The sequence below is a fragment of the Mesoplodon densirostris genome, chromosome 1 (assembly GCF_025265405.1).
Source record: "Mesoplodon densirostris isolate mMesDen1 chromosome 1, mMesDen1 primary haplotype, whole genome shotgun sequence".
Taxonomy (NCBI): domain Eukaryota; kingdom Metazoa; phylum Chordata; class Mammalia; order Artiodactyla; family Ziphiidae; genus Mesoplodon; species Mesoplodon densirostris.
In genome coordinates, this window is record NC_082661.1 from 147,979,020 (window position 1) to 147,991,742 (window position 12,723).

The window sequence follows — 12,723 nt, forward strand, 5'->3', positions numbered from 1 at the left end:
TAGTTAAATCTTAGCTGTTGTTACACACAATTCAGAAATGCCACCTTACCCATTTTCATAATCCTTCAGCATCTAAGATAGTTTCATCAATGTACCTTAAAAACATAATGCACTTAGAAAAAAGCTAACATATTAATGAAAGCATAGAGGATTGAGTAAAGTAGACTCCTGTCCAACTCTTTGGTCTAGAAAGATAAATGCTGAGGAGACATGTGGACAGGGTGTGCCCTCTTATACCATGGCAACCTGAGCTCCATGGTACAGGGAGACCATTCATTTGCACCTTCTTTATTCCCAAATAATGCCCCAGTGGCCCCCAGTAGTTAGTTGAGCACATAAGATGTGCTAGGCTCCATGCTAAACTCTTTACATTGGGTTATCTCATTTAATCCTCCCAACAACCCTATAAAGTGGGCAAGATTATTTTAAGCATTTTACAGATGAGGAGCCTGAAGCCCAGGGAGATTCAGGGGAATTTGGCTAGATGGTGGAGCCAGAGTTCAGAACAATACAGTCCGACTCTAGAGTGTACTCTGATAGCTCTCCTGAGCTATCCACACTGAACTACCCTCTTCCCCTCTCCTTCTGTTATTTTCCTTCCTGGTCAACAGAGTTGGACAACCTAGAAGAAAACATAAAGGTCTGCTTCAAACAAAACCAAAAGCAACCAGTTCTTCTGGGTATCATTCCATGCTTCTTAGTACTGTAGATCCTAAGGTGTCTTTAGAGCAGCACTGGTGAATAGAAATATTCTGTGAGCCAGACATATAATTTAAACATTTCTAGTTGCCACATTAAAAAAAAGCAAAATGCAACAAGTGAAATTAATCGTAGTAGTATTTTTTGTGTAGCCCAATACTTTAAAAATATTATAATTTCACTGTGTAATCATATATAAATTATTAATGAGATACCAGAAACAACTCAGGAGCTTGATATGCGCAATACAATATAGTACTATACAATGCAATACAATGCAATTCAATAGAATATCTTATGCAGTGCAGTGGATAAAGTAAAATGTAGTCCTACCAAACAAAGTTAATGGAAACATATTTACACCACTTCAGTTTTAAATTTTAAATTAAAATTAATTAAAATGAAATAGAATAAAAAAAATTAGTCCTCAGTTGTACTAGCCACATATCAAATGCTTAATAGCTATTTGTGGTGAGTGACTACCATATTGAATGGAGCAGCTCCATAGCAAAAGTTATTCTCTGTCTCCAAAGGCCTGGGGACTCCCAGATTCTCCATTCCCACCCTATCCCTTGACCCCTCTCAGCCCCCATGTTATCTTCCCTGCCTACCATGTACAGTTGTGCAGGTTATACACTGCAAAACTCTGGGATATGTCATTCACATGGACGATCTAGTAGATTTGTTTACTGTGACAGGTTTTTGGAAGATGGAAGTAAATTTTCTAAAGGAAGAGACACTTTTTCCTAGTTCATGCAAAGGCATTTTTTTTGAGGGGGGGAGGCTGTGACTGTAGTCCTTTTATACCTTCCTAGCATTCCAGCAGTTGGCCGCAGGCATCATTCTTATGTACACTCAGCAGTTTTCCAGTGCCCACAGCCTATGGCTGAAAGTAAAGAAGCAGCTCCAGTCAACTTCTCCTCCCCGCAAAATAATGTCATGAAGCCATAGTCACTTTTCATGGTAGATTACCTTGGAGCCATGTGTCTTATTTATAATTGTATCCCCAGTGCCTGGCACATAATAGGTGCTCAACACATTTATTGATTTTAATTGTCATCTTAGAGTTCATTCAGGGCCCCTGTATTGTATCCTGAGTTGCCCTTAATGAATCTTGACCCAGGGCTGATTTATCCAAGTGCTGACTTGGCTCTGTCTTTCACCGAGTCACAGCTCACTCTTCAAGCTCACCCTTGTTCTAAATAATAATTGTCATGATTGTTATTATTACTAATAATAGCTACCATTTATTGATCACTTTATGTCAAGCATTGTGTTTAGCAGTTTATGTGCATTATATCATTTAATCTTTCCAAACAGCTCTAGAAGGTAGGTAATATTTTATAAGGAGGAAACTGAGGCGCTGAGAAATTAAGTAATTTACCTGACGTCACCCAGCTAGTAAGTGTCAAAGCTAAAGTTTAAAACCAGTTCTGTCTGACTTCAAAGCCCTTCTGTGCTTAAGCAACAAGACTGGGCTTCTTTTTTGGTATCTGGGGCCTGACTGACAAGTGACCACACTGTCTATAGTAGACTTATTATTTGTTTGCCCAGACTTCCTTCCTCTGGGAAACATCTCTTTCCACAATCCATGTGGTTTGGGTGGGGTTGACACCAATGCCAGGGATGGTCATGTGACTCAGCTTTCACCAATCTGAGAAGTGCTTTGTCCATCTGACCAAGTGATTGGTTCAGGAGTGAGCACATGACCCAGACTTACTCAGTCAGGCTCCTTTTCTGCTCCAATTTAGGAAAGGAGTCATTCTTTTCCTCTGGGAGTTTTTGGCTGCTGGAGTGATGTAGCCTAGAGCTCCTGGTGGCTATCTTTCCACTACATGGAGGAAGTTATATGAAGTAGGACAGAATGAATGAGGCTGGCATGCAGTGAGAAGTAGCACTGAGTGGTGGTGAGAGCACAGACAGCATCATTTGAACCCCAGGATTCAGATGTGTCTGAAGCTTCTGGGACTTCTTGGTTATGTGAGCTAATACATTCCTTTTGCTGCTCTTGTGTGCCTAAATCTAGTTATTTGCAATTGAAAACCCTGCCTAATAGACAGACTTTTCAAGATATTTTTGTCTTGCATTCCCCATTGTCATTCTCTGTCTGCCCTTTGGATGAGCTCACTATATCTTGGGCCTTGGTGCCTACTGTTGTCTGCCCCGTGCCTGGAGATCTTTGATCCCTGTAAACTCCATACATGTTCAGCTTGCTTCTTCCCTTTCTGGTCTATGAGCCCTGTCCTAGTGAAAGGAGATACCACACCCAACCGAATCCCTCCCTGATACTCCCCGCAACCCGCTACCCCCATGGCACAGCCAACCCACAGGGATAAGCATTGTACCATGAGTGGAACACTAGGGAAATCTGTTCTTTGCAGACATTAGAAAAATTACTCATCAGCGTACTTTTGAATGTTGATCAAAGACTGTTGAATTCTTAACTCATCTGGCCCCTGACACTGTCTGGGATCTCAGCCAGTTTAGGCTAAGGCATTGCCTCTTATCCCCAGTTTCCTTGGCTCCCAGCCTTTCTGATGAGCTGTCTTCTTATGTACTCTCAACTGCCCTGTGATTCTGAGCTTCCATCCTTCTACTGGCTTCCTTCCCAAATCTTTCCGGTGGCCCTCTGAGGGCATTGTTCCATTGTGAATCAACATTCCCACACCCCAGCCGTCTCACAGAGTAAAAACACTCCCCTTTCTGCAGCTGTCTCTGCTGTAGCCTTCTCATGGCTTCCCTTTGCTGCTTCCAGGTCTTACCAAAACCCTTTCTCCTTTAGCGTTCAAGCCATTCATGCAAATACCCTTCTGGTTTCTCCTTTTGTCACCAACCTCTTGGTCATTCTGCTTGATAGACTCACCTGGTTCATGGTCTTTTCTTCCAGCTCTTCCATCTCTGCATTCATATGTACAACTAACTTTCTGTGTCTGTGATAAGTTGTGCAGTAGCCTTGAGGTAGTTAAAAGGAGTAGCTAATTGTGGCCAGAGTGGGATATAAGGGAGACTTCATAAAAGAGATTACCTATGATCAGGACCTTAGAAAATGAGTAGGATTTCAACAGGTGCTCTTCTAGGCAGAGAGAACAACTCAAACAAAGGCATGGGGATGTGAAAACGTTTAGTTGCTTGAACTCTTGGAAATAAATGGTAGGATGGGAAGAGGGGACCCAGATGGGATTTGACATGATTATATGTACTTAAGATTAAAGAATAACCCTAAGGAGGATCTAGTGTGGAGAATGCAAGCGAAGGACCAGCCTTTATTATTTTTTATTTATAATTTTTTTTAAAATTAATTATTTTATTTTTGGCTGTGCTGGGTCTTTGTTGCTGCATGTGGGCTTTCTCTAGTTGCAGCTAGCGGGGGTTACTCTTCGTTGTGGTGCGCGGGCTTCTCACTGCGGTGGCTTCTCTTGTTGCGGAGCACAGGCTCTAGGCGTGTGGGCTCAGTAGTTGTGGCACGCAGGCTTCAGTAGTTGTGGCTCACAGCCTCTAGAACGCAGGCTCAGTAGTTGTAGCGCACAGGCTTAGTTGCTCCGCGGCATGTGGGATCTTCCCGGACCAGGGCTCAAACCTGTGTCCCCTGCATTGGCAGATGGATTCTTAACCACTGCGCCACCAGGGAAGTCCCCACCAGCCTTTATTATTATTATTTTTTATTTATTTATTTTTGCGGTATGTGGGCCTCTCACTGTTGTGGCCTCTCCCGTTGCGGAGGACAGGCTCTGGATGTGCGGGCTCAGCGGCCATGGCTCACAGGCCCAGCCACTCCACGGCATGTGGGATCTTCCCGGACCGGGGCACGAACCCGTGTCCCCTGCATCGGCAGGCGGACTCTCAACCACTGCGCCACCAGGGAAGCCCCAGCCTTTATTATTAAAGGGAGAAGACTTTGAAGTTTTCAGGCATAGGATGATATTGTAAATTACAAGAGTGAAACTCTGTCGGGTTGATTATAAGAAGGAGAAGAGGAGTAATTAAAGCAGTTGAAGGAAGTCCATAATAAGACTGAGGATGCAGAGTGAAGGGATAGTGGGAGAAAAGGTGGGAGGATTTGCAGAGCAGACTGGTTGTGAGGGTGCAGGGAGCAGGGCAGAGAAACGAGGCAGGACCTCTGCTACTTAGGAGATGGGAGAGATTGAGGCCCTGCCTGGTGACAGGTGATTTGAAAGTGTAGGATGCTGGGGGAAAACAACTGCATACTAGATGTGAATCAAAGTAGTTGGCCTTTTAATTACCTTATGTATAAAGAGTAAGATGTTTATTTCATGATGGTAAAAATGACTTAAATTATGTAAGCTTCGGAATTCCCTGGTGGTCCAGTGGTTAGGATTCTGCACTTTCACTGCCAAGGGCCCAGGTTCCGTCCCTGGTTGGGGAACTAAGATCCTGCAAGCCACGTGGCATGGCTAAAAAAAAAAAAAAAAACAAAATAAGCTAAAGATGTTTCTCAAGCTGTTCTATAGAATACTACAACTCTGGGAGATATTAATCAGGTTAATGAGGTTCAAGGGAAGTAGAATGAGTTCTATGATCAAATAAGGGTGGGAAATACTGCATTCTATATGATTCACAGAGCCTATTCACGTATTAAAGGTTTTGAGAAATGCGCACAAGGAACCAGTTTGGCATTGTTTAACCCAGATTTTCCCAAATTTATTTGTTTATTCAGCAAGCATGCAGTAAACACATACTGTGATAGTATAATTTGGCCACTGTGCTGGCCACTGGTCCTGCAGTAGAGAATAAAATCAGCCCCTGTCCCTGCCCTTGTGAGATTATGGTCTGGTGTAATCTAACAGGTTTCAAGGGCTCTGGAACAGCTTGGGATGCTTTGAGGTAAGGTGTTTAGATATTCTTGTTTGTGGTCTGCAATGGAGCGGAGCAGATTATCTGCCAGCCTGTCTCCCTGCATCCCTGTCTCTGCATTACGCCAATACCTCCACTTCTTCTCAGAATGTTTACTGCACCTTCTGCTTTGGGGATGGACAGAGCTGATGACAAGGTAACTTTCAGGTCTGGGAAGTTGGTGACTTGCCTAAGGTGATCCAGCTAGTTAGTGGCAGAACCAGAGCCAGAACCCAGCTCTTCGGATTCCTGGTCCTATGCTCATTCCATTCTTGGTGAGAAGGGACAATTTGGAATGGCTAAAAACTGAAGAAAAATTAGGTAGACTAACAGGTTGAGTGAGATACTGTGGATTATGCCAATTTCATCAGTCATAGCAGGGCTGATTTAGATATCACCACCACCACCACCATCATTGCCATCAGTAGTGTTGAGTAATTACTGTGATCCATGTACTGTGCTAAGCGCTTTATATATATTTAATTTCTACAACAACTCTGTGAAGTAGTAATTATTACCCCATTTTATAGATGAGGAGACAAGCTCAGAGAGGTGAGTGGTGTATCCATGTTTACACAGCTAGGAAGGAACAGAGCCAGGCTTCCATTCTAGGCTGTTTTTAGAGTCTACACGCTTAACTTCATTTTATATTAGGGGAGTTTATTTTGTTCTTTGCTTCTAAAATTTCCTCTCAGAATCAGTGTGTCTTTTTTCCCTTGCCATTTCAGCTTGCCTGGCTCTTTCTCTTTGTAAAAACCTGATCTCAGGGACTTCCCTGGTGGCACAGTGGTTAAGACTCCACGCTCCCAATGCAGGGGGCCCGGGTTCGATCCCTGGTCAGGGAGCTAGATCCCACATGCATGCCGCAACCAAGAGTTCCCATGCCACAACTAAGGAGCCTGCAGGCTGCAACAAAGCAGCCCACTGGCCACAACTAAGGAGCACACATGCTGCAACCAAGACCCGGCGCAACTAAATAAATAAAATAAATATGAAAAAAAACCCCACTGATCTCAGAAAGGATCGGATCTTTTATTTATTCCATGTCAGGTAGCATTCTTCAAGTATTTAGTGAGTACTTACTATGTGAAGAAACTATTTTAGGAGCTGAGGATCCAGTGGTGAATACACAGGCTAGGTTCCTGCTCGTGTGGAACTCACAATCAGTGGGGAGATCACACAATTAAAAACAATCAATAAAAATGTCACATAGTGATAAGTATCATTCAGAAAATTAAAATCCCTGTTTTAACTTAACCAGAATGACTGCTTATCTATTTTAGATTGTGTGGTCAAGGGAAGACCTTTTTGCGAAAGTGACATTTAGGCTGAAATATGAGTTATAAGAAGTTATTGGTTAGAGAGTGAGCAAGAGGGAACAGGTGGAGTGATTTTCTAGATAGAGGGAACATGATCTGTAAAGGCTTCCCCATGCTGTGAGTTTGCTGTGTGTGAAGGACAGGAAGAAGGCTGGTGTGGTTGATGCATAGTGAGTCAGGGAGAGAGTGGTACTAGATGAGGTTGGACAAGTAGGTGATGTACTAAGTTAAGAGAGTTTTAGTCTAAGTGCAGGGAGGCCATTAGGGGGTTTAAGTAGGACTGAGGACATAAGCTGATTTATGTTTTTAAAAGTTTGTGTTGACTGATGAATGGAGAAAGGATTATAAGAAGATAAGGAAGGAAGTAGTGAGACCTAGTAGGAGGATGCTATAGTCCTGACAGAGGATGATGGTGGCTGTATCAGTTATTGCCACAGTAATGCCATGCAACAAACATCCCCATAAACTTAGTGGCACATAGGAATAAGAATTTATTTTTGCTTGAGTCAGTGGGATGGTTGGGTAGTTCTGCCGTTCTGAGCCAGGCTCAGCTGATCTTGACTGGGCTTCCCCATGTCTATGATCAGCTGTCGGTTAGGTAGGTAGTTCTGCCATATTGCCTGGTTTTCCTGATGTGTTTGGTAGGGCCAGCTGGCTGTCAGCCATCTAGGATGGCCTCGGCTGAGATGGCTGGGACAACTTTGCTCTCCTCTGTGTGTTTATGTTACATCCCTCTAGTAGGCTAGCCTGGGCTTATTCTCAGGCTGGCCCAGTCATAGTCTCATGGTGATCACAAAGAAGCAAAAAGGAAGTAGAAATGAGTAAGCAGATTTTTAATCCTTAGCTTGTGTCAAATTTGCTACTGTCCCATTGGTCAAGGCAAGTTGCAAGAGTACATCCACAGTTAGTATAGGAGGGCATTGCCAAAGAGCAGGGATACAGAGAGGTGTGAAAAGATGCAGAGAGGCGTGAAAAATCAGGGCCATTAGTGCAATCAATCTACTGCATTAATGGGAGAAAAGCGAAGTAGAGACTTGAATATTCAAGTTTAGAATATTTTGGAGGTACAGTCTGAAGACCATGCTGATGGATTAGAATTGAGGTATGAGAGAGAGGAATGAATCAAAGACAACTCTTAGATTTTTGGCTGGGCAGCTGGGCAGATGGTGAGGCCATTTACTCAGATAGCAAAGACTAGGTAAAGAACAAATTTTAGAGGACTATCTAGCACTCTGTTTTAGCCATGTTATGTTTGAGATACTTGTTAGATAGTCAAATAAAGATGTCAGGTTTGCAGTTGAATATATAAATCTGAGGTTCTTGGGGACAGGGCTAAAGATGTAGATTTCAGGGTTTTCAACCTATAGATGGTATTTCAAACCATCCAACTGGATGAGGCAGCCCCTGAGGAGGAGGTATAGATGAAGAAGCGAAGCAAGACCAGGATAGAGCCCTGGTGCACACCAGTGTTTAGAAGTAAAGCAGAAAAATAGAAGCCAGCAAAGGAGACTGAGAAGGTGCAGGCTCTAAGATTGGAGAAAAATCCAGGAAACTTTGGTGTCCCAGAGAACCAAGAGAATCTAAGCATTTCAAGGAGAGAATGGTCAGCTGTGTTTAACACTGTTGGGAGAGACAAGAACTGGGAAGTGACCATTGGGTCTGGCAACAAGGCTGTTCTTGGTGACTTTGACAAATGCAGTCTTAGTAGAATGATGGAGACAGAAGCCCAACTGGAGCAGTTTGAGGAAAGCACATGAATTGAGAAGCAGGGACTGCAACCCTAATCCTGTCTTTCAAGAGCTTTTGCTGTAAAGGGACTCAGAAGTGATATGGTAGCTGGAGGTGAATGTGGGTCATGGCAAAGTTTATGTTTGGGAACGTAAGTGATGCTGCTGTACCAAAGGGGATGATCTAGTAGAGAAGGAACAGGTGCACCGAAGAGGGGGAAACTGTAGGCCAGAAATGTTTGAAATGGCAAGAGAGGATGGGATTGAGAATTTAGAATAAACTTAGTCAGTGTGTTACCTTCTTCAGGGGTACTTGGGTGCTGTGTTTTATTTCTCATTTTGGAATGAAGAGGTATATTTACCACTGGAACAGTTTCAGCCATCTCCAGGGTAGGGAAGAAAATGAGTTCTGTTGTGACACTGGGCAGACTGAATGCCTCTGTATTGGGCTCATTCAACTTCTGTTGTAGAGGAGAGACCTCTTTGGAACTACTCTATCTCTGTTGGTGGTGTTCAGTTTTTCTTGTAATGATAGAAAAGCTGATAAATTCAGTTTCTTAGATTTTGATATGGGTAGCAAGTTTGGCAGGTCCTGGGCAGAGCTAAGAAGGGAATGTGAATGAATGTGCCACTTCCTCATCCAGGTTCCTATACCAGTATGACTTGATGTTTTGATCAATTCAGTAGATCCTAGATCAGGCACGTGTTCTGGAATTCCAGCTGAGAGGTAGAAGTTTTGCCTTTTATGCTTTTTAAGCCACTGTTACTTCAATTTGAAAGTATAATGTAAAGAACTACATTTAATAAATGGTAATTTTAAATGTATTTTGATTAAGTTCAAGTGTACATTTGGTGGTATTGAAGCAACTATTTTCATCAGCCTTCCTGGGATCTGTGCTTTGTGTGTGGTTGGTGAGGATGGCGGTGTGAAGAAATGCAGTACCCTGTCTTAGAGTGTCCTTACAGCCTTGGAAGATTTTTTGTTCACTTGCTTTGAATCTGCTTTGCTATTTCACTCGTTTAAATTATTGGTGTCTACTCATCCAATTCATATTGTGAATTGAGAACCACATCTGTCGCCACTCTGCCTTTTACAGCTTTCTGATTTGGTGGAAATAATACTGAAAAGGACATCTGCTAGGGTCTTAGTAATTCTTATATATAGCAGTCTGAGGACTGTTAATTCAAAGTTAGCAGAACTATCATGAAGTCAAGAAGCAAGACGTAAGTCAGATGAAGTCAGAATCTCAAAATGTAAATGTTTCTAGTGTGAAGCTATAGATCTTTGGAACTGTTGCTGTTTTTTGTTACATTAGGTCTTTCAGGAGGGTATATCTGAAAATACTTGGCCTATCAGAAAGGTGGTACCTATTAGCCTTCAAACATTTTTACAACAAATATATTGATTATTTTATCATTAATGTAATATTTACATTTCTGTCACATATTGGAGGGTAAGTCTTAAACTGAATTTCATTCAACTTTTGTTGAAAATGAACTTAAGATAGTGTTTAATACTCTTTGCCACATCTACTGCGAGAATGAAGACCGTTCTCAGCAATCAGACTGTTGACATTCCATAAAATGTCATTACTTTGAAGGGATGCACAGTTATTGTGAAGGGCCCTAGAGGCACCCTGTGGAGGGACTTCAATCACATTAGTGTAGAACTCAGTCTCCTTGGAAAGTAAAAGAAGAGGCTTCAGGTTGACAAATGGTGGGGAAATAGAATGGAACTAGTGACTGTTCGCACGACATGTAGTCATGTACAGAACACAATCAAGGGTGTTACACTGGGCTTCTGTTACTAGATGAGGTCTGTGCTTGCTCACTTCCCCATCAGTATTGTTATTCAGGAGAATGGTTCTCTTGTTGAAATCCAAATTTTTTTGGGTGAAAAATATATCTGCAGGGTTTGGATGAGGCCCGGCGTTGCTTGCTCAGTATCTCAAGCCCAGAAAGATGAGTTGATTATTGAAGGAAACAACATTGAACTTGTGTCAAATTCAGCTGCTTTGATTCAGCAAGCCACAACAGTTAAAAACAAGACTATCAGAAAAATTTTGGATGGTATCTATGTTTCTGAAAAAGGAGCAGTTCAGCAGACTGATGAATAAGATCTGAGTGGTCAGGCTATAGAAACAGCAAGATGCCAAATGATTTTCGGACTCGTTTGTGATATATATATATATATATATATATATATATATATATATTTTTTTTTTTTTTTTTCTTTTCCTGCGGTACGCGAGAGGCCCCTCCCACTGCGGAGCACAGGCTCCAGACGTGCAGGCTCAGCGGCCATGGCTCACGGGCCCAGCTGCTCCGTGGCATGCGGGATCTTCCCGGACCAGGGCACGAACCTGTGTCCCCTGCATCGGCAGGCGGACTCCCAACCACTGCGCCACCAGGGAAGCCCCTCGTTTGTGATATTCTAAAGATGCAATAAAAGCTCTTTTGATTTGGGGAGAAAAAAAAGAAGACAGTGTTTAACAGATGTAGCCCAAGGATCATTTCTATTTACCTAATTCTGTACTGTACTCCTGTTTCTTGAGTTAACAAGGAAACCTGTCTAGCTCAGCCCAGAGAGGAATGCTTTTATCAGGCTTTATTTACTAAGCTGTTATCAAGTGTTAATATAAGAAATAGCCAGGTGAGGAATGTTTTTATAATTTCTGCCCAAATTTCTGTTGAAGATGTATCATGTAATATCTTTCATTGTCCTTTATGATCCTATAAACTAGTTTGTCCTTAGAATTTAATGACAGGGAAAGTTTTTCTTTTGATCAACTGGTGTGTATCTTATGATAAAAAAATTATTATCCTGTGAAGCATTATGTTATCCTTTGTTCCCTGGATTTTGAGAAGCTCCAAATTTAATGCTCTGATTATCAGTGTGTAGTAGCATTGTAGCATCTGTGCATTCAACTTAGGGGAATTAAACTCTATGAGTTAACAAAGAAAAGAGAGAAAGAAACAACATTTGAAGCTTGGACCACTTTTTAAAAATTTAATTATTGTTTTATTTTGGAGTATAGTTGATTTACAATGTGCTAGTTTCAGGTGTACAGCAGAGTGATTCAGTTATACATATACATATATCCATTCTTTTCATATTCTTTTCCCATATAGGTTATTACAGAACATTGAGTAGAGTTCCCTGTGCTATACAGTAGGTCCTTGTTGATTATGTTTTATATATAGTAGTGTGTATATGTTAATCCCAACCTCCTAATTTATCCACCCCCCCACCTTTCCCCTTGGTAACCATAAGTTTGTTTTCAAAGTCTGTGAGTCTGTTTCTGTTTCACAGATAAGTTCATTTGTGTCATATTTTAGATTCTGCATATAAGTGATATCATATGGTATTTGTCTTTCTTTTTCTGACTTACTTCACTTAGTATGATAATCTCTATGTCCATCCATGTTGCTGCAAATGGCATTATTTTTCTTTTTTTAATGGCTGAGTACTATTCCATTGTATATATGTCTTCTGTTTTTTAAAATAAATTTATTCATTTAATTAGATAATTTATCTTTGGCTGCATTGGGTCTGTTGCTGCGTGTGGGCTTCCTTTAGTTGTGGCGAGCGGGGGCTACTCTTCCTTGTGTTGCGTGGTCTTCTCATTGCGGTGGCTTCTCTTGTTGCAGAGCACGGGCCCTAGGCACGTGGGCTTCAGTAGTTGTGACACGCGGGCTCAGAAGTTGTGGCTTACAGGCTCTAGAGCACAGGCTCAGTAGTTGCAGCGCATGGGCTCAGTTGCTCTGCAGCATGTGGGATCTTCCCAGGCCAGGGCTCGAACCCATGTCCCCTGCATTGGCAGGCAGATTCTTAATCACTGCACCACCAGGGAAGCCCCTGTACCACATCTTCTTTATTCAATCCTCTGTCAGTGGACATTTAGGTTGCTTCTGTGTTTTGGCTATTGTAAATAGTGCTGCAGTGAGCATTGGGGTGCATGTGTCTTTTCAAATTACGATTTCTCCAGATATATGCCCAGGAGTGGAATTGCTGAATCATATGGTAGCTCTATTTTTAGAGAAACAACAATTTAAAGAGTGTCCATGCTTCTATTCACCATTTTACTCTGGGAGCATATGCCCCAGAGGGTGTGTGCATTGGGAGA

General features: G+C 42.1%; 1 protein-coding gene and 1 pseudogene across 5 annotated transcripts in view; both read left to right on the forward strand.

Moving 5' to 3' along the window:
• The window catches only part of TEC (tec protein tyrosine kinase), a 159,793-nt gene that overhangs the window by 11,143 nt on the left and 135,927 nt on the right, over positions 1–12,723 (forward strand). For 2 of the 5 annotated variants that reach the window (XM_060110300.1, XM_060110311.1), the window contains exon 1: positions 2,484–2,679. The exons of the other annotated variants lie outside the window; for them this stretch is intronic. The gene's annotated coding sequence lies outside the window, so the exon portion shown is untranslated. Of the gene's footprint in view, positions 1–2,483; positions 2,680–12,723 lie in introns of those variants that run through there. 5 annotated transcript variants of the gene reach the window in all.
• On the forward strand, positions 10,138–10,713 carry LOC132484515 (large ribosomal subunit protein uL6-like; annotated as a pseudogene).